General features: G+C 37.0%; 1 protein-coding gene across 4 annotated transcripts in view; it reads right to left on the reverse strand.

The window, feature by feature from the left end:
* LOC125691903 (bifunctional heparan sulfate N-deacetylase/N-sulfotransferase 3) overlaps positions 1 to 25,858 on the reverse strand; it is a 415,179-nt gene that overhangs the window by 248,535 nt on the left and 140,786 nt on the right. Inside the window, exon 1 of one of the 4 annotated variants that reach the window (XM_048941855.1) lies at positions 19,176 to 19,748. The exons of the other annotated variants lie outside the window; for them this stretch is intronic. The gene's annotated coding sequence lies outside the window, so the exon portion shown is untranslated. Of the gene's footprint in view, positions 1 to 19,175; positions 19,749 to 25,858 lie in introns of those variants that run through there. 4 annotated transcript variants of the gene reach the window in all.

Consider the following 25,858-nt stretch of genomic DNA (forward strand, 5'->3'; position numbering starts at 1 on the left):
TGGGAAATTGATCTTGTTACGATCATCTGTTTAAGTTAGAAATGAGATATATATTTTCTTGTCTTAATTCTGGTCACAGAGCATCCAAGATTGTGTAATTCGACTTATCGGCACACTGAAGATCAGAATCAGTCAGGATTAGTTTCTACAACATACTAACTTCCACTAAATTATTTGCAGAACTAAATGCTACACACTACAAAATGGTTATTGTTGATATAATTCATAACAAAATTATGCTCAGTGCAAAGAAAGTTCCAAAACCCACACATTTTGTAATCACAGTCATAATTCTTCATGAAAAAAAGAGCAAGCTATAAATTCTTATTAGCTGGATTAATACAGGGAAGCTTTCTTCCCTCATCCATAGCAGCCCCCAGCTCCCGTTTCAAAAAAGAATGCCTGCAGATGCATTTCAAGGTAGCTTTACAGTTTCCAAAGACAAGATTTGCAAAGACAAGCTTGCTAAGCAAGCTGGCATCAAGATTTTTGCTATCATGTTTGGAATGAGAAGCATATCAAGGTACAGGACAACAGTGAGATAATGGCCCTGTTCCTAATGGCTGTTATCTTCATCACAGTGCTCCAAACCTTGTGGTTATTAGCACAGCAGATGGTTGAGATTTTTGACACCTGTCCCAGCAGTTTTGTTTTTGCTACAGCCTGCAGAAATTCATACACAAAAGCTATTTGTCAAAAGCTAATTGACAAAAGCCAAGTTGGGAGAAATTATATTTGCCAAGCATAAATTTATTGCTAATAATAATCAGGTCTGAGTAAGGAAACATTTCTCTCTGACACAGATCATTTCTCCATGGATATATGAAAGAGGAAAAAAAACTAAGGAAATACCAAATCATTAAGACTATTATTTTTGCATAAGTAAAATAAAATAAAGTGCAGCTTACAGCATGTTACTAGCTATTTAAGATTACTCATTGACAGGCAATGGTTTCTGATAATATTCTCAAATTGGTGCTTTTATCATAGTTTTGTTTCTCACTTTCTGCTTCTCATATTAGGAAAATGTAATTGGATTAAACCTTTAGTACGATATGTAGAAATAATAATTAAAAAAACGGTTCTCCAAAGGTACCTATAGGGTACCTCAATTTTATCTTGAGCTTTCTTTCAAAAGGAACTAGTTGCAGCACACATACTTTCCAAGCTACTTCAATTATATATTTGTTTCGCTTTTTAAAATATTCTTTTTAGTGTCACTTTAGTCATTATTCCCATTTCTTCTGGATAAAGTACACAAACAAATAAAAATCACAATCATAATTGGGAAGATGAAAGAGATAAACCTCAAAAATCAAAGATTAATTGCAGAAGGAGAAGTAAAAAGGCAGAGTTAGGGTAAAAGAAGTTGTGGGAAACTTAAAAAAAGCCTGGAGTGAGAAAGGTTATTTTTTCACTGAGAAATGGACAGTTAAAAGCCTTCTCGAGCACTTGTGCTTTCTCCCTGGTAGAAATACAGCAAGAAGGTACGTGGGGATTGATTGTTCACAGTCCCTCCTGATACAAGAACTAGCGTGAAAGACAGGAAGATAGTTCTTTATGTAAGGGCAGCACAACCCTACAGCTCCTTTCACAGAATGTTACAAGTTTAAAAGAGTTCAAGGGCAAACTGGACAAGTTAACGGAAAAGAAAAACGTTGAGAGTCATCAACAAACAATTCATACCTGGGTAGAGATGTCCTTATGCTAGAAGTCTTGGAGGTCAGTCAGTAATGTACTACAATGAAACTTCCTCGACCTGTCATGTAAGTGGGTAGGAAGACGGAGAGATAAACCTCTGGGCTGATCTATAGTTGTCCCTATGTTCACCACCATTTTCATTAGCAAACTCAGTAACTATAGACAACTGATTTGGACATGCTAAACGACACTGAACTCACCTATTTACAAATATATTAATAATATACTTTTAATCAGTGTTCAAATGAAACAACCCAAAAATAGTACCAACAATTCTTACAAGACAGAAAGTTCTAATCTGTTCCACACAAAATTTGCAAACATGTTAAAACATACAAAGAACAGAAAATCCCCAAAATAGTGTATTTTATATGGAAGTCAAGCCGTGCACAAGATGTCTAGATTTCTTTTCCTTCCAAATACTGAACAGATAATGTAAATTAAAGTCAAAATATTTTGAATTTCTTCCTTGATGCCTCAAGGGAGTCTCTGCAGAACTCTGCTATTGCCAACTCCTCATCTCCTACCTGCACATCACAAAAGGTACTGCTCTAAGCAATTAAGGAGATCGTGATGCTTTGGAGTAGGCAAAGCACAGCCACAGAGGTTAGCTTGCTGGGAATAAAGACCTAAGGCACCACCACGTCTGGATTAAGTTTTCTAGTCCCCAGGATTCACCCGAAAAAAACAAATCTCCTATGGGAATCAGACACTGACTGTAAAGAAATAGTTTGAAAATGAAACCCCAGCGTAGCAAATATTAAGGACAGCCTAGATTCAGCTATTAAGTGACATTCCCTGTTACTAATGAGCACACTTAAATCATTAACCAAGATGATATGCACTTTGAAATACAGCACACAGCATGATAAATCTCCTGCACAAAGGATCCATAAGAAGGAGATGACTCAGCCTGATATAGAAACACAGACAGTACCATCTGGCTAGCCCGTAACACCTAAAGTTCATTTGCTTCTTACACACATCTCATAGAACAGATGGACCAAGCACAGAAACCACTAGCTTCTTCCATCAGCTCACTGAATCTCTAGTGGTTGCCACTTGAACATCAAGGGTAGCTGGGACCATGCTACCCTATAACACACATTTTCAACTCCTGTGGTTTCCTGATCACTGCAAACATGAAAACTTGTCTTCAGGGTGCTTCCTTGTGCCTGAAAACACACAGAATTGCTTCCGAAAGGTGCAGAGGAGTTATGATGAACCTTAATGACGAGAATATTGACAAATATTTGAGTTAAGGAGAGAAAGGAAGCAATGTTATTTCCTATCAAGAGCTCACAGCTATTCCCACAGTAGGCGTTTCACAATAAAAGTGCTGCAATTTAGGCAAGCTTCTTAAAGGGCCAGTTAAACTACAGGCATGTGAAACCAAATTTAGGCAGACTTGTACAGTAAAAAAATCAATCAATAAATAAAAATGCAGAACTGTACTTAAGAAATATTTATACAAGAATATAAACACATAAATAACAGCAGTTTGTTCTCCCTCTCAAAAGATCAGTCTACCTGTATTATGCTGCAAGTATATTGCACTGTATGTCGCCATTCTCTGCCGACTCTACTATTCTGGCAACAAAGAATTATTCTGAGAGAATTATATAAAATAATCTCACTCAGTATTCTCACAAGCTGTGGAGAACTCAGAAGCTGAAGTCATATTAATGTACACAGAATAAATTCTGCTGTAATTGCTGGGCTATTCATTTAGTCCCCAGCAGCATTTACTGAAATGCCATCAGTGTAAGTCAGCTTTCAGTCTGGGACTTTGGAACAGCATCTTGCTCAATACTACTTTAACAATAAATGTCAAATTAATCAACTAACATCTGTTAAACAAATACAAAATATAATGCAAGCATACTTTACATATTTTTTGTTCTGAGGTAGATGACAACATTATGAAAATGTAAGCAGCATGTGACTCTATTAAGGTTTGCAAATATACATGAACCTGATACAAAAAGCAATGGATATGTCTAAAACCATTCATCCAATCAAAACACTATAAAAACAGAGACCAGTTTATGAAGTGGTATCTTCATTCTGCGGGGAGGAAAGGGCTCTTCCCCCTTTTCTTTTTTTTTTTTTTTTTAACCTGAAAAAGATGAAGAAAGCAATAACCAATGATAATTATGCCCATCAAGAAACAGTAAGATCTGTGGTAATTGATGTGAGAACTTCAGCCTACTGAATGTGAGTCAGATCACATTGCTTTCTTTCCTATTTCACTATTGCTCTTGGAATTAAAAAGCAAAAAAAAAGAAAGTTCATGTTAGCTTTTTTTATTTCTCCCATGTGTTTCATATTACAATAAATTCTATATTACAGACCCACATTAATGAAACAGAAGGCAACTGGTCCTATCCAGAAGAACAAGAGTCTGCATACCAGTGAGAAGGGCAGCGAATACCATGCAGCATTTACTTCTGACAAGAAGAATGACTTCAATGTCCCTGTGCCACTTTCCTCACAGATTTCTTCCTACAGGGAACATTAATCAATGTGTGTTGCTGACAAGGTAACAGTTGTCAACCCTCCTGGTTGTTATATTGCCATAATGCAGCTTCACCCAGAGCCGACGGCCTGAACTGAACTCAGGTGCAGAGAGAATGCTCCCTGCATCAATTCTCAGTGGACAGATGACAGACATATCTGCTTTGCTGCAACACCTTCGTGTTTAGGCTTCATTTGCTACTTCCAGTAAATCCAATAAAAATACGGGGAAATTTTCATTCTTTCAGTGCAAGACACTGCAGCACAATTTAAAAATAAACCTTAAAACAATTTTATGTTTAAGAAGGACCCAGCAACTCTTAGAAAAGATAGCTGAAGATTGCTTATCAATTTTTTTGCTGTGATTATTTCTTAGAGCATCCAGCATGCCACATTCCTGTTTTGTGTTTACTGAAACTGCAACTCCAGATGCACTTGCAAGACCACATTTCTTCTGCTGACTCACAAAAGAGATCTGACAACACTACCATCCTTGGGAGACTGATGAAAAAACAGATAACAAATAACTCACTGCAATTACATAGGAACACCACGGTATTGAAATAAAAAAAAATGGATTTAAATTCCAAGCTAGTTTCTTCAATACCAAGTCAGTCTTCCTCATGATCAGTTTTTATTTCCTTGCTCATTGCCCAGATTAAACAAGCAAGAAGTAATCTCAGGCCTCATGCCCTGAAGCTTTGATTTACACAGGCCAAAGCACCACGAATGGAGACACTGCATCTATGCAATATAATCAGGATATTTTAAAATCAGACACTATAATCAAAAATTTAAACCTAGTTTGTCTATAGAAGGCAAAGAAAAGTGTGATAGGAACTTCAGAAAAGTCTAGTACGTAAGGAAAAATTATTCAATGTAAGAAGTAAATTCAAGAATGAAAAATGAATGAACTTAAGTTACAATTAAAATTCACCCTCAGCCTCTCCCTTTTCCTTGAGTTTTAGTATAACAAAGTTTACATTTTTATTGCTTGATGCCACTGACACCAGATGGAGCATTCTAGAGCTTGCAAAGTTATTTTTCCTTGTGTTTTCACTCAAACTCTGCATTTTTTTTTTATGGGCAATCAGAAACATTTCAGAGCCACGATTATCAAGGCTTTAATGTTCATAAAAAATACTTTAAATACTCTGAGAGATTCTAAGTACTTTATAAATGTCATGGGATTGTGTGCATATAGCCCATACGGGAACCGCTTCATCAGAATGCACGCACTTGCGTTTCATTAGCAGTGATACGCGCGATACTTCCGGATTGCCCTGCTGTAAGGGTTCATGTGAAATCTCTCACAGTAGAGTGAAAGATTTTTCAAGCAAACCCTGCTGATGGCATGGATGAGATCTGGAGGTTACCCTCTGGAAGAGAAAGGAGAAATTGGCTTAAACTGTAAGCATTAAATAGACCACTTGGCTGAAAAAAAAGGAAGTCACAGCCTAGTGAAACAATAATGCCAAGGAAGAGTTCAACGTTCATGAATTGTTTTCTGAAGTCAGAGTAAGGCTTTTTATTTAAAAACAAAAAAAAACACAAATTCCACAGGTAGAGAACTGAACCATTCTTCTCGTCTCCCTTTACACTCTTTCTGAGAGGAGAATAATTGAGAAGTAAACAGAGTATAGCTTTGCCCTGATGCAATAAATAATAAACTCTGAATGGTAACTGTCCCTTTTCAATCATTATTCACAAGGATGCTATAAGCACAAGAACTCGCAGCACGCAGAGTAACAAATCAAAGTCCTTTACATTCATCACTTGTCTGTTCTGTGAGCTACTTAAATGAGTCAAAACAAGGTTTTCCACTGGGAGCAGGCCTAGAAGATTATATCTTACACTTTGAACCTACCAGATGCTGAATTAAAGAAAAACCAAGAAAAACTTCCTTGAAGCAAATACTACTACTAAGATGTAAAGCAAGTCTTAGCTTAATTCAGGAGTTTAATTCAAAGCTTAAGAAATTAAAAAAGGCTAGTTGTGATCAAAGAAATTTCATGTGGTAGCCAACATTTGTAGAACTTGATTTAGAGGTGGAAAAAAAAGAATATCTACATTTTTATTAAAGGATGGGCATGACAGACATTTTTGCACATTGCTGCAATATGAAGTTCCTTATATGAGACAGGTGGAATAACAGCCACTGCATCTGCAAATGAAGTGAAAAACCTCCTGGTAATACTTAACTAAACATATATGTCACTCCAAAAGTAATGCCTCCTACGTTTTTCCACGGCAACTACAACAGATACAAAGAGCACCATAACACTGTTTGGTAAAGCAAATTCTCAGCTACAAAGCACTGCTTTCCAACAGTCACCATTACTAGCTATATATCATTAATAGTAATAGCATTTTTCAGTCTGTTCAATTACAACTGATCAGGTGCTAGCTCTTTCTCAGTGCAATATGTATGCTGAATACACAACATATATTCCACGAAGCTTGGAGAACTGCTCCAGTTTAACATTGGTATCCCAGCAGTATTCAGCTTTGTTCCTCAGTGGGTGACAGACCCAGTATCAGCAGGAATTACTTTTTTTCCAGGGCTGCAATCTGACTTGTACTGTCTGATTTACTGCTAGAGTCCTTTCCTTACCAATTGTGCTATGGAATCACTGAATATACTAAAGATAAGCAACTCTGCTGTTTCTAAGCTACTTTTCCTCCACAGCTTGTGAGGTTAAATTCATTTTGAGAACTGCTTTTAATACTTACTAAATGGCAGTCACTATGTGAGAACTTTTTAATTTTATATTATTGCCCAGCTGCTTCTCTGGAATACAGGCCTACATTTATTACACAATAAGCATCAGCAATGCCTAATTTACAACACCTTCACCCAAGGACATAATAAAAAGCTTGTTACACTTGTTTAAATAAAAACAAACTAGTTCTCCTCTGTCTGCCCCTCCAAATAAGCAGATGCCGATTTCTTCCTGTAGTTCTTACACCCAGATTTCATCTAAACACACAAAGGAAGGGATGTACATAAAATACTTTAGAAGTCACATACTTGAGTCAATACAAGCTGTAAAGAATTTAAAGGTTAATTTCAATATGGAATTCCATAGTCCTAATTTGGATATCTGATTTACACAGATTTGGCAGTAGTGAAGCCTGTATTTCTACTGTACTTCTTTTTATTTTACTTTTTTAAATGTAACTTCAGTAGAACATTTTTATAGTATGTCAAACCAAAAACCCACCTTCCTCAGCTTCCCTTGTATAAATGAAACAAAACTGCTTACGAATTATGTATGTGTGAAATAACAAGTAGAGGTTTCTGAAACAAAAGTGAAAGACTTTAAAAAAATTAAAATAAAATACATATTATATCTCCACCTTTGCCAAATTACCACAGAGACTTTTTGTCTCAAAAATGATGATAAAGAGAAAAATTGTGATCTTCTGTGAATATATTGATGCTGGTGTCGTCTTCTCAAAAGTGTATTACTTGGCACAAAAAAATCCTCTTTGCGCGTCATATATGACTTAGCTCACAATAATTTAAGACACAAACCTTCTGTAAGCCCATTTCCTAACTGCTAAAGTAAATCATTTTAGAGGATTTAACTTCAAATTGAAAAGCAAAAAAAGGTTAGATTTTCACTACTACATTCCTACATTCAGATAAGTGTTTTAAGAACAGCTTGTCTTTCATCACCACTTCCCTCAGCCAGGAGTCTGACGAACCACCATGATTTGGTATTAAATTCTTCTTACATTAGTGATAGCTTGTGATTATAGGTTTCTGGCACTGCTACTGAGCTGTGTCCAAGCTCTTTTTCCCCTCTTATTTTGAGACAGGATATTAGGCCTGTCTCTTAGATCAGAAGATAAGTAATAGCTGTTGAGTTCATTGTATTTGACGATCATTTTTCACTCCACCTTCAGCAATGTCTATTCAAAAGCTGACCAACATCTCTTGTGTAGAAAGCGTAAATTCTTTATGGGAAAATAATTGAATCAGTAGACAGAGGGAACACCAATATGAAATACATTGCCATTAATTCCTTTCCCCACTTCCAAAGTTCACAATCTGCTGTGAGAGGTTTGTTAGAATGATGTATGTATTTAATTACATCCAAATGGGAAATACAATAGGTTCCAAAATTTTAAGCATACCATAGCTATTATTACCACATATAAGCTGTGATTCACAGTATGACCCCTCTATTTCTCCAATAATACAGGATTTTCTATTTCTCCACAGTTCATTATTTTACTTCTTTCATCTTAATTCACACACAGCTGCATATATCTTCGCCAGTCAACAGAAAGAAAAGAACATCTCGTTCTCTGTCTTCTGGGCAGCCCCCTGTAATGAATTCATTCAGACAGGAAACAATCAGAGATCGCTATAGGAAATAAGGTTCCATCACTGCTGTAAACTTCACTCCTCAAGTCAGAGTTGTTTGTACCTTTCAAGCTGCTGAATAGGATATGTGACAAGAAATTTATGAGTAACACTGGCATACATTTATAATTAAGTGATCCGTAAACACGCTATAGTGTGTTTCCCATATAGCATTTCCCATTATTCCCCCAAGCCTACCTCTTGCTACTGTCCATTAGTTGAGAAGCAGACTCCCATTAGTGATATCATACTGCTTCCAACACGGTAGGCTAGCTTGGTTCTGTGCTAGCTTTACCATTCCCATAGTGCTGACCTGCTGTATATTAGTATTTGTACAAATACTGTAACAATTCCAAGCACATCCCTCCAGTGTCCTCTTATGGACTTCATCAAGACTGCTCGCATCCTAGCAGAATAAAGTCAAGAAACCTCAATTTTTTGGCTCTTCTAGACTGAAATGTATGTTTCATTATAAAAATGACATCATTATCATGCCGCCTTCAATATACTTCAACTTTATTTTCTTTATTTTGTGTAACTGCGCACTAACCTCAATATAGCAAAAAGTTTCAAGCCTGTTTATAAGAGGTACATGTAGCTAACATCTATTTAGTTCTAGTGACTGCTTCCTAAGGTATGTTTTGTCTTCTGACTGCGACTGAAAAAAGAAAAAACAAATCAACGAAGTGAACTACAAAATACAAAATTCTTCTTTAGAGAAGGATACAGTATCTCATTTGCTTGGATGACATATTCTTTTCTTTGCACTAAATGATACATCTTAAAGATGAACTTTAATCAAGTTATGCACAAAGTGTGTTGGTTTTTGTTCTTTTCTTTTTTGACTCTTGAAATGGGGATGAAGCACTGCACTTAGTCACCCATCCCCATCATGCTTCAGCGTAAAGATACAACTTTCCATTTCCAGACTCCTCCATAGAAACTGTGAGGTATACCCCCCAAAAAAGTGAGGAGGGAAGCCTCTGAACTCTAAACAGAGAAATTCAAGCTTGATAAGCCTGAGTGAAGCATTATTTATGACCAATTTACATATGTAAATGCCAGCAATGGGAAATCTTTCTCTTTTAATGTTAAAAGAAACCATTTCCTGGAAGATCAGTGAAGATATGAAGAGTTGTTCTCTACCTCAGAAGTGTGAGAGAAGTTGAAGAAAAATAATTTGAAAGAGTTAGAATGTGTCATCAGAGATGAACAGCAAAACCTTGAAGCAACACCTTACAGTTCCAAGTAATCCTCCAGGTTTCAAAAAGGCTATACTAACAAACAGCTATACTGGAAAATGAGGAGGACATATGACTGCAGCTGAATTTCTGAAATCATAGTAAATTACAGTAAATCTCAAAAATGTATGTGCAGATAAATCCAACACTTCAAGAGACAACCTACAAAGTACTGAAGTAAGCAACAAGTTTTAAGATGAACATCACTGTGAAAACAAGGAAAAAGCAAAGGAAGCATGACCAGTTGACTGTGATTCACATTCTTCATGCTGATGACTGACGATCACATGACATTCCGCGGGATCAGACAGGAAAGATGGCCCACCTTAAGAAGAATAAAGTATTCTTATTATTCTAAGGCATCCTAGGCCATCTTCTAATGATTGGAATGATGACAGAAATGCAAATGACTACATTTGTAAAGAACAGTAAATAATTTGCAAAAATCCTTTACATTTGGATTAGTGTATTTTCTAAAACGAGCTTTAGATTTCAGAGGGACTTTGATACACGTCAGCCACATTAGAATCTTATGAATCACTTCTGAATTAAATAGAAAATGAGGGAAAAAACTCAAAGCACCAAAAATACTGACTGCCAGAGTTCCATAGGGCACTAGACAGTGCTTTGAGCTTAGCTAGTGTACTGACTTATGTCACAGTAAGTTTAGCAGGCAGCCTTGCAGTCAAGAAAACAGACAAGAGATCTGCAATCAACTCTTGGGTTGTGGAGTAGATAAAGAAATGTATAAAGAAGTCCTTATGAAGTTTTAACTGTGAGAGACTTGGAAATATTATTCCTCATGTGCTAAGAGGGAACTAATTAGGAATTGGTATCCCACAGATATAATGTTAAATGTGATAAATTTAAAAATAATTTGGATAAATACTGATGAAAGATGAAATATTGACTGTGCAACCAGATGACATTTACACACACACACACAAAGTGCTGAAATAGCATTAGAGTGCACTGACGATGCTGCAAATGTCCCGGGGTAAAAACTGTCCTGCACTTTCAACGACAATCAGAGCACAAGTCTTTCCCATCTGCAGCCAGTACATAAATCACTGACATCTTTCCTTCCCGCAGAATTAACTGACTTGGAAGGAAGTCGGCATAAGGAAGGAATATCTTCCAGATGAATACTGTGCCTGAACCTCTGCTTACTTCTGAAGGAATTCAAAGGCAAAGGCATTTCAGACCCACCCTGTCAAGGGTGCCACACACCTATCTGTAACCAATTAATTGCTGTGCCAGACCAAAATCAGGTAAGATTCTTTTGGCCTGTTCCTATGATGACATAATACACAAGTTGTTGATAAAGCTTCATCCATTGTGTTTTGCTATTGACAGCCTTGCAACTGTCTCACAATTCACAGAATCACAGAATTGTAGGGGTTGGAAGGGACCTCAAGAGATCATCGAGACCAACCCCCCTGCCAAAGCAGATTCCCTAAACCATGTTTAGGGAATTAATAACCAATTGCTTATTTTGATTTCCTAGAGACACAACCTGGCATATCTAGACCAGCCCCAACACACGTACTTGTTCATTCAGAAGGAAAAACACTGGGGAGAGCTATTTAAAACAAACAAACAAACAAACAAAACAAAACAAAAAACACACACACACACAACAGTTGGGTGCTCTCAATAGTTTTTATTGAAAAGATCGCAGTGTTAAAAGATTAAGAGTTATACTTCAATTGCTTTGTACCATTAGTTTCCAGTCATTTTCCTTAGAAAAAGAGACTGTTTTGTTTCATTCTTCTCTCTATAACTTACATTTTCTCCAAAATAGTCTAACAGCTAATACATTTTTAAAATATGAAAAAATAAAATACTGCACTGAATTAAATTTTAGAAAAATATAACATTGAAATAACATTGAACTATTTAAAGATTTTTTTTTTTAATAACAACTTATATATGTAAAGATTAAACACTATTAAATTTTCTAAGAAGTAGAGCATATTGTGTTTAAACAACCAGAAGACTTTCAAGAATAATCATGGATTTACTTAATTTAATTAAAGTCCTGGAAACGAACAACAATTTAGTTTTCTGCTTTCAGTACTTCTAACCTAAGAAAAATCACATTTTGCTCATGTTTTTAAAATGTCCACCAGCTATTCAGATCAATAGAGCTCTCAAAACTCCCTTGGGAAGCAGCTTTCCGAGCAACCAACCACAACACTAAAACCAGGAGTCCACTCATTGATGCACTGAACATTTTCTCCTTTATCCTGAAAAGCACTTCAGTACACAACGCTCAACTTCTAACAGGTAAGAAATTGCATTAAATTCAACAAGCACCATTATTTTCTAGAGGACTGACAGCAGTCTGTACAACTACAGAATCACTGTCATTCATTTTTAATTCTACTAACTACTACTTGTGCTCCAGAGAGCTTTAAGATCTGATCTTAACCATAAAAGTGGAACTGCATGTCGTTTCACTCCATCTTTGCTGGAACAATTTTGATTAAGATTTATTATTTGTTCACATCTTTGATTTACTGATGAGCCCTTGTTTTCATGACAGCAATACAGGTACCTGGGAATACATTTGATTACAGCTCAGATAATTTATCACTAAATTGTCTGCCTTTAGGCAGAAGCAAGTAAGAAGCAGATGCTTCTTTTCTTTAAGATAGGCACACCTTAAGCACTACAAAACTAACATCTACCCACTTCAGCCTACTGACAGCCAAAAATTGCACATAAAGTTTAGAAGCCTGCTCTCTGATGAACAGTTCTCTCCATTTCATGATGCTCGTGTTTGGAAAACACAGAAACCCAAAGTAGATGCCAATTCTTCTTGGCATCTACAAAACAAAAACAAAAAAAACACCACCACCACCTGAAAAACCAAGTCATAGACAGGCAAAATGTAGACGTCAGTATGGATGCATGCATGTAGCAGGTACTTTTAGCAATGACGCAACATCTAACAGGTGCTTGAGCATAAATCAAGACCTAATTCTCTATGGACAACAAAGTTCTTCCACAACAGCCTTCTCAATTTATCGTATTCTAATTGAAGAGTAGCCTCTCCACAGCCAATCAATATGCCAAGCAGATGGCATGTACTTTTCAGAGTTCCAGACGTCAGGACTCTGCAGCTCAACCTTCTGAACCAGAAGGATTGCTCCTAACAGTACCAGATTTAAAGAAAGAGCCTGAATATGTTACAGCACGCAAATGCAGAGAACATAACTGAGCTTCAGTTATACTCAGCTAGACTCAACCAGAAATGCAATGCACACCTGTGATTTTTTGACAGTTGACAGATTTTTTCTTAAGAACAGTCCTAGCACTCCCCTGTATTTTTTTTTTTTTTTTTAGTATTGGACCCATCTTGGTGTAACATTTATCCTATTTGCTCTTACACAGATGCATGTTAGCAGTAGCACTGTGCATTCTCCTCTCATTGTGAATGGATGACAGAAATACAGAGCTACAAACAGAAGTGCCTGTATTCTGAAATGGATAAATTCCTATCTCCAGGTAGCATTAAGCATTGCCATGCAAGGTTTTGAATCATTGCCCATTTGTACTTTATACTTGCAGCTCTATATTCAGCTTTATTTTTCTCTTACTGTACGTTACAAACAGTACATCACAAACTAGCCAACACTAAGGCTGCATTTCCACCTCTTCTGTTTAACTCTCTCCCTGAAAGAGAGAAAGAAGAGTTAAACTGAGGAAGACTGTTAAGCAAAACAGACCTGGCTGTCCTGAAAGGGTCAAACAGGGAACACGCGGCCCCTCCTGAAAGGGAAGGACTGCCACGTGAAACATGCGGCCCCTCCTGAAAGGGAAGGACTGCCACGTGAAACATGCGGCCCCTCCTGAAAGGGAAGGACTGCCATGTGAAACTAGCAAGCATAAGTTACAGCTTCTTCGTTCCATGACCAACAGCAGAACATGTTCTGTGGAGAGAACACCTTTTGATCACTGTACTGATCATAATACAAAGAGCTAATTAACCAATGATGTATTGCTGTCAGCCACATGAATGTTATCTGATTTAAGTATTGTATACTCCTCTAGCTAAAAGATATAAAAACCCTGTAACAACAATAAACTTTGCTTCTTGCACCACCAGAGCCTAAGCCCGTCTGTCCCAGGCGTCTTGAGCTGGTCTCCGTCATTAAACTACTAAAAAAGCATCTTCAAATAAATTTAAATTTCCTTCAGTATTGTAGACATCATCCAACAGGTTTCAGATCAGGTGAGAAACAAACTATGGAATCACACAATAATATGGTTGGAAAAGACCTCTAAGATCATCTCATTCAGCCGTCCACCAACCACCAATACTGCTCACCAAACCACATCCCTAAGAACCACATCTACCCTCTCCTTAAACACCTCCAGGGAGATGGTGACTCTGTCACTTCCCTGGGCAATGCATTCCAAAGCCTCAGCACTCTTCCCGAGAATAAATTTTCCCTAATACCCAATCTAAATCTCCTCTGTTGTAACTTGAAGCCACCTCCTCTTGTCCTATCAAATGATACAAAGTACAGGATAGTCACTGATTCCTGTATCAGTATCAGCTGCACCGTTCACAAGAACACATTCGAGAAGTTAATGAGCAGCTTTCCTCCTTCTTCCATAGGGTGAGACCTGTTGAATTGACTCTGCCTGCCATTCTGTTGTACTAAGCAGCTCATGCAGGAGCATATACTGTGTGCTCATTTTGTGTGTACTCATCATAAGAAATAACAGATGTTTCAAACAGAAAAAGAATGATTTAGAGAGAATTTATTTCAGCAAGGACAGTGTTTGAGGCAGCAGGCATTAAGCAGATAGCAAAATATTATTTTAGTCTCAGCTGGTGAAAGGAGAAGGTGTGATATTTAATCATGCTGCTAGGTTAGAACTCTACATGGCAGCTGGCTGACACATCCTGCAGAAGGGCAGCTGCCAAAACTTTGCTTGAAGATACTTTTTTGCTCTAATATCAGTCACAGAACACAAACATCAGCCAAGTAAGTTTTTATTTTGTGCTCTATTCTGTGCACTGGCGTGTGGGATTATTTCTTCGTTTGAATTTTAGATGAGCAGTTGATAGGAATATCAATACTGTTACTAGCATCAAAGCTGAGGGAAGGGAGAAAGAATTTCAGGAAAGAGTACACAGGGCATTATCCTAAGCAATTACTCTGTCACAATCCATATGTTAGGACAGTCAGATGACAGAACGCAGTACAAGAAGGATGATCAACAACTGCAAGCGAGCTGGGTTGGAAACTTCAGTGGCCACAGAATGCAGAGAGGATGCCACTAATTAAACATGGAAGTAAAGGATGCATTGTTATCTGATTTGAAGATATGACACAATACTTAACATAATATTTGACTGCCAAATTAAGGCTAGTATTTCTTCTAGTCACAACACTACATTCATTCAAGTATTACATCACAGTGGTTCCCAATCATCTTCATAAGAGCCATGGAGGCAGCTCTCATCACTGACAGATTTGGTCCTTCTAACTTCCAGAAACAATGAAAGTGGCACAGTGCTGATAAAAAGATGCTGATTATAGGGTTTGCAGTTTGTTCCCCCCTACCCCCCCAGTATTTAAACTCAATTCTAATGCAATTTTTCACCTGTTATTCAAAGTCACACAGAACAGCCAGGGTTGGAAGGGACCTCAAGGATCATGAATCTCCAACCCCCTGCCACAGGCAGGGACACCAACCTTCCCATTTAATACTAGACCAGGCTGCCCAGGGCTCCATCCAACCTGGCCTTGAACACCTCCAGGGATGGGGCATCCACAGCCTCTCTGGGCAGTCTGTTCCAGCACCTCACCACTCTCTCTGTAAAGAAATTCCTCTTGACATCCAACCCAAATCTTCCCTCCTTAATTTAGGATTCAACTTATTCTGTAATAAATCTAAGCGGTATAGCAAGAACCTTAATATTTTCAATCACTTCCCTCATAAAATTTACAATACGAATTTAACTCAAATTCTTATTAGAAACTAGTAAACTAAATAAAACCGTGGATCTTAGTTATCTCAGGTACTATAGAAACATGAAAATTTGAAAGAAAAACAAGGAAAAAAAAAAAACCACAAACAACTTTCAGACATCACTGTTGAAGACAAATGTTTTCCCCACTGTTTGAATGCCTTTATGTTGTACAAACTAAGACTACTTAAGTAGCACCTAAGAAAAAGCCAAAGTTAAAAAAATAAAAACATACATGTGCAGCTAACATAACTAGAGTAACTTCTTGTCCTAGACAAGATACCTATTGCCAAAACCAGCCTTGGTAACTGCAGAATAATGCTAGTTTTTAAAAATAGAAAATAATTCTAATGAACAAAGCTGAGCAGAGCTGGCTTTAGTACCCACCAGAAGCTTAAGTCTCTCTTCTCAATAATCAGAGCAGCTTTAAAACATGAAGATATACTTTAGTTTCTCTTAATTGGAAGCCTTTGAAATTAACTATTATTCAATGCACAGTACTTGAATTTCTAGAATATATTTGTAAAATATAATTTAATGATAATTTAAACTCTTTGAAGTCTTGTACTCTCCTTCAGTGACTGTCAACTACTTTGACAAAACTGACACAGAAGTTTCCTTACGAAATAAAGTGCTTTCAAATGAATACTTGTGTGACAAAATGGATTTTTAACCTGCCCTCTGAGTCATGCCACTCGACCATTTGCTACGTAAATACAGAAGTGAGACAGCAAAGATTCACGTTACCTATTTTAGCAAATACTAGCCTGTCACAGGTGTCAGCAACACAGATATCAAAAGATGAGGCAGCAAACACGAAAATACTGCAAATGGTCATTTTCACTTTCCAATGTGAAACTAATTGTAAAGTAGTATACAGAATAGTATAAACACAAGCCTTCAAAAAAAAACAAAAAACAAAAAACAAAAAAACACCCTTCGGTAACACTTACCTTTCTTTGCCTGTAAAGTATACATTCTGACTTCCACATCTATGAAGTGGAAGTCTCTGCTTATGTATTACAAGGAAAACATCATTTATAAACACTTCCATGTACCTCAAAGTCCTATTATTCAGTCTTTTTCGTACTGGAATAGAATACTTGTGTTTGTATTCTAAGCAATTATGCTTAAGCATGCAATTGAGAAAGCACCATATATTCATGAAGTAGTTCCTGACTATTCATAAGCTATCAAATATCATGGTGTAGCTCAAGTAAATTATTTGGATGCTCAAGATCCAGGTTTGAACTCCTAGTTCACCAGCAACTTCTAATGTCCATACAGTTACTTTAAGCATAACATTTTGAGTGTTTCTCATTAACATAAATCATCAACCCACAGAACACAAATTAAGTCCTAAACTCTGGAAGATTGGATGAAGCTTTAAAATTACAAGTTGTTTCACAATGCTGAACAAGAATGACTGACAGTAGATATTTAAATACATGATCTTCTGTGATTCAAGAAATTCTTAAAGTTTAGCTGATTTAGGCATTATTGTGACAAAAAAATGATCAGAGCCAAAACATACACAAAATACTTTCCAGCTGAACTTCACTGATGTTTCAGACAATATGGAGCTTAGAGGCTAAAATGTAAAAGATCATAAGTGCACAGGAGGTGATTGCAGTGGCATGGGACAAAATATTGTATTTTCTTGACTAGCATGGGACTAAATAAAAAACAGAAATAAAAACAACTCACACAAACCACATACATGAAGTCTGTAAGAAACAGAAATAATGGTCTTTCCAACCAAATATCTGAGGCCACAGCAGGAACACTGCCTGGTTTTGCTCCCTGACAATGCAATTCAGGGGCCAGCTGGGCATCAAAACTGTTCTGTGATAACCAACTCTTGTTAAAAAAAAACAAAAACAAAAAAATCCATAATTTGGATAAATATATTAGATTGATACAGATTTTCAGGCTCTCGATAAAAGAGGTTTCAATATCCATACTGTGTACCCTCTTCACCGGTTTCTTACTGGTCACACCACTACAGATACCAGAGATATATGAGTTTTATAAGTAAAATAACACCACCTAGTTAATTAAAAGAAGGATTTTGTAATCCCAAGTGTGTAAATTCATCAGTTTCCTAAATTCTATAAAGAATCATTTGATTTTCCAAATATCTGGAAAGCTGTTGGGGTTGGGACTGAAAGCCACCAGGTTTGCTGGAGTTAACACAATTATCCTCCTCATTACAATCAACAACTTAAATAATTACTTACTGCACAACACTTTTTTCTGTTATTTTCTTTTGAAGATTTTGCAGCACTCACTCTGTAACTCTGCCTTCAGAATTTTGCAATGAAGACTAACCAAACTCTTCCATACCATCGCATCCCTCCTTTTGTACAAATCATTTAAAGTCTGTTTAAGCCAATAATCAACGAACAGCAATGCATGTAGTTCTTTTATTTTTAGACAGGCCTGGATTACATCAAAGTTTTACTTCACTGCACATGGAAATCCCATGTTTTCTTTTATTTGTATGACTGACCCACTTTCTCTATTAGCTTAAAAATTCCCTGTAAAATATGATACATAGCTTTTTTTTTTTTGTAACTTGCAAAGCGTGATTCTTCAATCACAGGATCATTCAACGTTAAAATAAGAATTGTTAAAAACAGGAGCTGAGTGCACATTTTGTGCTTTGGGAGCTGTAAACAAAATGCTGGTGGTTTACACCTTGGCAAAGATTATCTCACACAACAAGAGAAAATCCCACTTAAAACATGATGTTATTTACTTTTCTTTAAAACACATTTCACATTATTCCATTACTTTGAATAAGGACGACAGAATTGAGTAAATATTTCTGCTACAGTATGTTACCTACTTGGGTCCCACAGAGCAGAATTCTGCCACTTTTACGTAACAACTGTAAGGTTGGTTTGGAATTTAGTTGCATTCAGTGTTAAAATTAACTGAAGAAATGTGGTTTAAGTATAAAATTGTTTCTCATTGTTACTATTCTCTGAGAAAGAACAGTTGCTCACACTCTTTAATTTTAAAATGAACTATTAAGAAAGTTAATCATGCTTAATCCTACAGAGAACGGACAACACAAAAGGAATCGCACAACAATAAACACAATAGACTGAGTTTTGCAAGATTCCACAGGTGTTTTTCTCCTATACTAACAGCTTCTGGCTTTTAATAGACTAGCAACAGGACTGAACTAACTTCCTGATTTTCCTTACCACGTCAGTGTTAATAAATAGTTAATATTCAAAGTTGTAAAATTAACCAGACACATTAATAACTTGGCAGCAGTGCTATGAGGCAACAATGACAGACATTTGACATACATTTAACATTAAGCATTTCTTCTTACCTTCAGTAGCTCCATGAACAAGGATTCTGTAGGAAAGTGCTGAGGACAAGCCCACTGTGCAGTCACCTCCACCACCAGCTCTCTCTTTTTCTTCTTTAGCACATGAAATCAGAGCAGAATCTCCATCTTCTCCCCAGGAAAACACAATGCTAACAGCACCCAGGCATGCTTTACTGCCTTGATTAAGTCCTCTTCTGCAGCTGCTTCTCCTTGCAGCTGAGTCCTCATGTTGGCCATGCCCATTTCTCCCCTTCCTGCTTATCCTCATGATAAATATCTATCTAAATAAGTAGGCACCTTTTCTTTGCTGTCTCCCAAGAGCATTTTGTATAGCATACAGCCAGATGTGCTAATGGCTGAAAGGTTCTTCGTTGCAGCTCCTCTCACAGACCAGGTGTGATACCCAGGGCTTGCGAGGCCTCCTGGATCCATCCCTCAGGATCACACCAGTCATTCTTTCAGGCCACAACTTTCTCAAAAAGTCCCATTTAGTTCTGCTTTGTCCATAAACATCAAGACCGCGCTTCCAGCACCCTCGTAGCTGAAGGGACAGCCTGGCCACCTCGCGGCACAGGAATGTGGTCTCAGTCCGCCGCGCAGCGCCACCCTGAGGCGATGGCTCGAGACGGCCAAAGCCTCGCGCCGCTCCCGCCGTCCCGCCCTGCCCCGCCTGGAGCCGGGGGTCTGAGGGCTGCGAGTTCCGCCAGCGCCACCCCGCCCTGAGAAAAAACTTGTATCATGAACAGTTAAGAAAATTGGTATGATTAAGCTTTTTCCGTAAAGTGGAAGTCAATAAAGGAGAAGGCAGGAAAAAGTGAGACTATAAAGTAATCTAAATGAGCACAGACACTGATTCTTTTTTTCCCCAGGAGACTGCTATGTAACAAAGAGGAAGGAAACAACAGGCATTTTGTGATGTTTTGTGTTTATTTATTTATTTATAAGAAGATTTTGGCTAAGAAGATGCACAAATAGTTTCAGAGGGAAGAGACTACTCTTTCTGCGAGCCTGGTGTATGCTTGCAGCTCTGCTGCATGCACTGGGAGTTGAAACCAAGGCAGTAAACAGCTCTCAGAGGTGTCAGTTGTCTTTTGAAAGTATTGGAAAAAACCCTAAAGGCAATTCTTCCTCTGTTGCTGGAATGGCTGGACCAGCCTAGGTAGGTAGGCAACGTGCTGACAGCACAGTATTAATCTTAGCACTGAGGGAAAATGAAAGATGGACACATTTTCTCAGAGGAGTCTGAAGTTGTACTGTTTAGGTTGGGCAGTTTGAGAAGAGAAGAGTGACAGAGATGAGGGAAACAGAACATGACTAACAAAGTAATTTTATGCAAATTCTTGGATTTTCAAGTAATAGGCCTTGTCACTGGAAGTGATTTCCCAAGGTGCTCCCAAATGCAATCTCAGCATAAAGTGATTTTCATGCATGGATATGCTATTTTCTATTTATGTACCTACTAAGAACAAACTGAAGTGTTCTCTAACAAGTGCTCTAGCCCACTCTTCTAGATAAACCAAAAAAAATAACATTTCTGTAGAGTAATAAGCTTGAGGGAGAAAAAATAATAATAATAAGGCAATACTAAAAACACGTAGTTCATTTCTGCTGATATTTGTGCAGGCTGTGCTATTCAGTTTCCCATAGCCAAACAACATTATGCTTTGACCTTTCTGGTTCAAGTACTATGAGGACAGTTAATCTTGCTCGGCGTGAGGGTAAGAGATCAAAAAGGGAAGAAAACTGGACTGTGCACTTCAGCAGATGGCACTCTCTCCTCTTGAGTTGGGGCCCCAACCAAGGATGCTAGCTTGCAGTTTAGGGCAGGTGGGTTGCAGGATTTGCCAGCTCTGGCAGCCTGTATAAGGACATACAGTTCCAGTCACTTGTGTCCTTGAAAATGTCCATGTTTTGTTTGTAAAAGAAAACCAAGAGAAAGATTGTCTCAACTTGGGAGTCACCCAAATTGGGCAGATGGAATCATATCACTTAGCTTACTAAGTTATTCACATTCCACTCGGATTCAGCTTATCTTATCTTTACCCATGGATTGCAAAGATGTGCTCTTCAAGAGTTCATCTTATAGTTAGGCCCGCTCGTTGAAGTCGTGGGCATAAGAAAAGAAAAAAAAATATCTTGTAGCTTTTTCTTTTTCTTTCTTTTTTTTTTTTTTTTTTTGTAAATACAAATACTTATTTCTAACCATGAATCTAGAGAGTGTATCAAAGGAACATAACAGCAATTCAGGAAAATTTATCTGTGGAAGAGGTAAGACGTGATCCGTGCAAATTCAACAATTTTGTACGTGATGCCATTTTCTAAAAGCCATTGCAAAAATTGGCATTTCAAGTAATTTCTTATTGACAGCATATTGACTGAGATAATTCTGTTAAAAGCTGTATTTGAGCTAGAGGAAAAAATGTGAAACGTTTCAGGTGACTATCAGGAATTCAGAAGAAGATAGCAAATTCAATACAATCGAATGCAGAGAGGGCTAACCGCAGTAGCCTGCACAGTTCTGCTCCTGTAATAGCGAGCCAGCTGCCGGTGAGGCACATCAAACAGAGAAGCAACAGAAATGGCAAGAAGAAAATCTGAATTTTGAAAAATTAATTCCAGATCATTCCAGAGTCACTAGTTTCAGATTTTGTCGTTATTACTCTATCATCTGTTAAAAGGACAGATTTAAGAAACTCAAACCTGAGGCAGATTTCATTAGTAGCCTTCTGGCATGTCCTGGCAGAAGACAGAACTTGGAATTGATGCAACCCTCTGAAAAGACAGCCCTTTTAAAAAAGTTCTGCAACATTTGAAAGGGAAAAATTTTCAGAATTGAGTCAAGCTTCAAAATTTTCAGTGTTCACTCCAATCAGAGAAAAAGAGTCTTTTATGCAAAGCAGTAGTACTTCTGCAAAGATCAGAACTGGAAGCTGGAGTGACCTCAGATGCTCTTCCAGAAAAAAACATTTTCATTTTTTTCTTTATTGCTTTGATTACGAAATGAGTCAGAAAGTACGTTAAACATTCAATTTTATTTGGGAATAATCATACTTTATAGCACTTCTGATGGACTAATCATCCACTAAATATTAATTAATTGTGTTAGATATGTCAAAAAAGTTAAAAAAAAAAAAAAAAAAAAAAAAAGCTGCTTAGGACATGGGTTTTCCCCTACCCTAATAATTTTCAGCAGATACATGTGAGGCCATACGTCTGTCATATATGCTTTCATGTTTGTTACAGTAAGTTTAACTTCTTGATTAAATTTCAGATGGGTGCACTACAGTTTCTCCTTGCTTTCTTTTCTCTTTTTGGAAATGACACCTTATTTTAAAACCTGAACCATCTACAGGGACTTATCCCTAAATAGCCACTTCTTCCAGCCAACAGATAACACTTCACACACCCCTGTGATCTCATTAAACACCTCTCACTACATTCAGGAAAGGTCTGAAAGGATAAACACGATAGAACTCATTAAAAACAAACAAACAAAACAAAACAAAAACCCACAAACAACTTATATGTCAGAATGTATGAAGCAATTAATCAATAGTTAATATAAACTGGAAATCACTGCTATGCACGTTACAATTTTAATTGTTATCTTGCTCTACCTCATTACGTTTAATGTATTTATACAAAAGGCTTTAATCACTGGGGTTACTGTGCTTTTATCTCATGACTAAACTTGTACTTTACACTTCTAAGCCAGTGCGCTAAGCCTTGTAAGTCTCTGCAGAGCAGCAGTAATTAAGACTAGGATTGCAACAGTACTTAAAAATATCTATGCAGGGGAAGAAAATAGTTAACTCTTGAAATGAGCTCTGATCCAAAAGGTGTAATGATGTTCTTTTTCTGTAACAGACTGAAGAAACTGGAATTATCCTGAACACACATAGCATGAGTGAAGGGTTATGACTTTGAAACCCAGTTCCAAAATTCATTGCTCAGTACCATGTCTATCACTTGGAGTTTTGTACAGCTAACAAACATGTAATTGGCAGTTAGACTTCCCTCTTCCCACAGAAAAATAGAAGAGCAAAATGTATTGCAACCTCCAATTACAGGATATTAATCATGAGATCATTTAAAACTTCCTGCAGAAAGCTACCTTTGGGCCAATTAGTAAATTTTATTCTGCATTTGGAGAAACTGACTGAAGCTCCAGTGCCATTCAGTATCTTATTTCACAGGCAAGTGATTGTCCTAGGCAATTAAACACCTGCAATACAGAGCTTGATGCTTCATCACCAAATGCCTTTTTCACTGAACAAACAACATGGTGAAAAATGAAAAGCAGAAGTGTTTCTCCACTAAGAAGCAGTTTACTATCTTTTTGTGTTTGTGTGTGTTTTTTTCATTTTTAACAACCTTTTCTTCCACAAGTTGTTAGTGCTGTGAATGAAGTATTGACCAGTGTTTCAATAAAATGCCAATTTTCTAGTCAGCTGTACAAATTACTTTACATTTTTTACTGCAATGTAGTTGCTCTCAGTTGTATTGGAAATCTTCATAGGGGAGAGAAAATGATGTTCCCCTTGCAGAAGAAAGACTCTAGAAAGAGATTAAGGATAAGAACACTAAAAATCAGAGTAGGCAGAAGGTCTGGCACTGCTGTCATCCTCCAAATATTCTTCTGTGGGTGGCACGATACTCAGGGGAATTTTCCAGAAACTTAGTGCTAGATGATAGGCATGAATGCTGACTGAAATGCCAGGAAATTCTAGAGGTATTTGATATAGTCTGTGTAGCTACACCAGACTCTGGATTGGGTGCTTACTAGCAGTATAATCATACCGCTTTGAAAAATTCACAGCTAGAAATACAAGTGTGTCTAGCCTGGAAAACAAGACAGACAGAAGACTGGAGAAGAATTAAGGAAAAGCAAAGGCCTCATCTGACAAGGCTTCTGACAATGAGGCATTCTGTAAGAGTCTGAATATTGACCCAAAAACCTCAGCACTGGCTGGCTGTATGCTCAGGAACATGTTGATCTCCTTGATCAGAGTCCATAGATTCAGATTTTGACTTGAAGTCAGACTCCTGCAGTTTATAGAAAAAAATTGTCCATTTCCTCACCCATCTGTGTTTCTAGGGTGTAATCCAGGCTCTGCTGATTTCCTGCCAGATCTCATTTTGTTGCAAAATGGGCACTTGTGGCTTTACAACCAAAAGTTGTATGGGTAACTTTCACAAGGTATCGAGAATAAAATATGTATTTTTCTATTGGCTCATTAATCAAACAATTTTGAACACTGTAGATTTTATTTTGAATGTGAAAAAAAATAAGCATGGTTACTCACCATGACAACCTTGCTCTAAAATTTTATTTTTCTGGCTACATATTTGGAAAGAATGTGAAAATACCCACTGTTATGTACCTAATGAAAGCCACCATTGCAGTTATTTCCTCACCTAGTAAAATGCTGAAACTCATTTTCATGTTCACAACCCAGTGGTGTTACTACCTAATACCTTCATGAACCACTCTCCTTACTTTTTAATTTGGATTTAAGATTACTAATTAAAACATTTCCTAACATCCATATCAAAATGCTGGCTCAACACAAAATAGCCCTACTTCCATGTATAATGGTCCCATCTCGTTCAGCAAATAAACAAATGTAAACACGTAAAACAGAACATATGCTGAAGTATCACTGACTTCGACGTTTCCCTGTTTCACAAGAATAAGTATTTCTATGCAAATAAATGTTATTCTAACTAGGAATGGAGTTAAGTAATAAATTTCACAGCCAGATATTTTGTTTACATTGAATTTTTTGCTAAGACACTGATTAAAGTTTACCATAAAGAGATGTAAACCTTATATTTTTATGTAGACTTTTCCTGAAAATTCAGCACTAGAATATATTTTAAGAATGTGCATTAATTCCTGCAAAAGGTGAAAGCGAAATCCTACCTTTTGCCCCAAACCAAAAGTTGAGTTTCCCTGGCTTTTTTTTTAAGCTTTAGATTTTAATGAGAGAGCTTAAAAAAGATTATTAGCATGGTGGACTGCTTCTCTAATTACAATAACCTTTCCGATTCCTTCAGAATAAATTTTGTTAAGCACATTTCATGTGATTTGCTTCATTATCTTTTCATTTAAATCATTTTCAATGACACACCATTTAATTAGGTTTGTTGTGCAGGTACAGACGTTAAACTTGTGCATTCAGCACATGCACTTTCATTTGACTAACATAATAAATCTTATTCATGCCAATGTCACCATCTATTACAAAAATTAACAAGGCATCATCCAGCTAAATTCTCTCTGCTAGATGTTGTTTATAAAGAATTTTTCTTTCACAGCATTATAGGACCTGTTATTGACAAGCATCCTGGTGTTCTGTGATCCTAGTCATAAATAAAGATTTACTTGTCAGCATATGCTGTAAAATGTTACCTGCCAGAAAGTTGGCCAGCATTCTCCTCTAGTCATAAACATGATTTCCTTTGTTGTAGCATTATTAATGTTGCATTTTTTCCCATTATGAAGTTTTATAGCCAAGAGAAGAAAAAAATTGCTTAGTAGTTTAAAAAAAGAAAAAAGAACAAATTCACATAACTTAAAAAATTCACATTGGCCTGCAGCAAGAAGCATATATATTCACATATTGTTAAATTTGCAGATAAATATATATTGCTGCGTGCAATATTTTTATTGCCAAAAC

Source organism: Lagopus muta, chromosome 4 (genome assembly GCF_023343835.1).
Source record: "Lagopus muta isolate bLagMut1 chromosome 4, bLagMut1 primary, whole genome shotgun sequence".
Classification (NCBI taxonomy): domain Eukaryota; kingdom Metazoa; phylum Chordata; class Aves; order Galliformes; family Phasianidae; genus Lagopus; species Lagopus muta.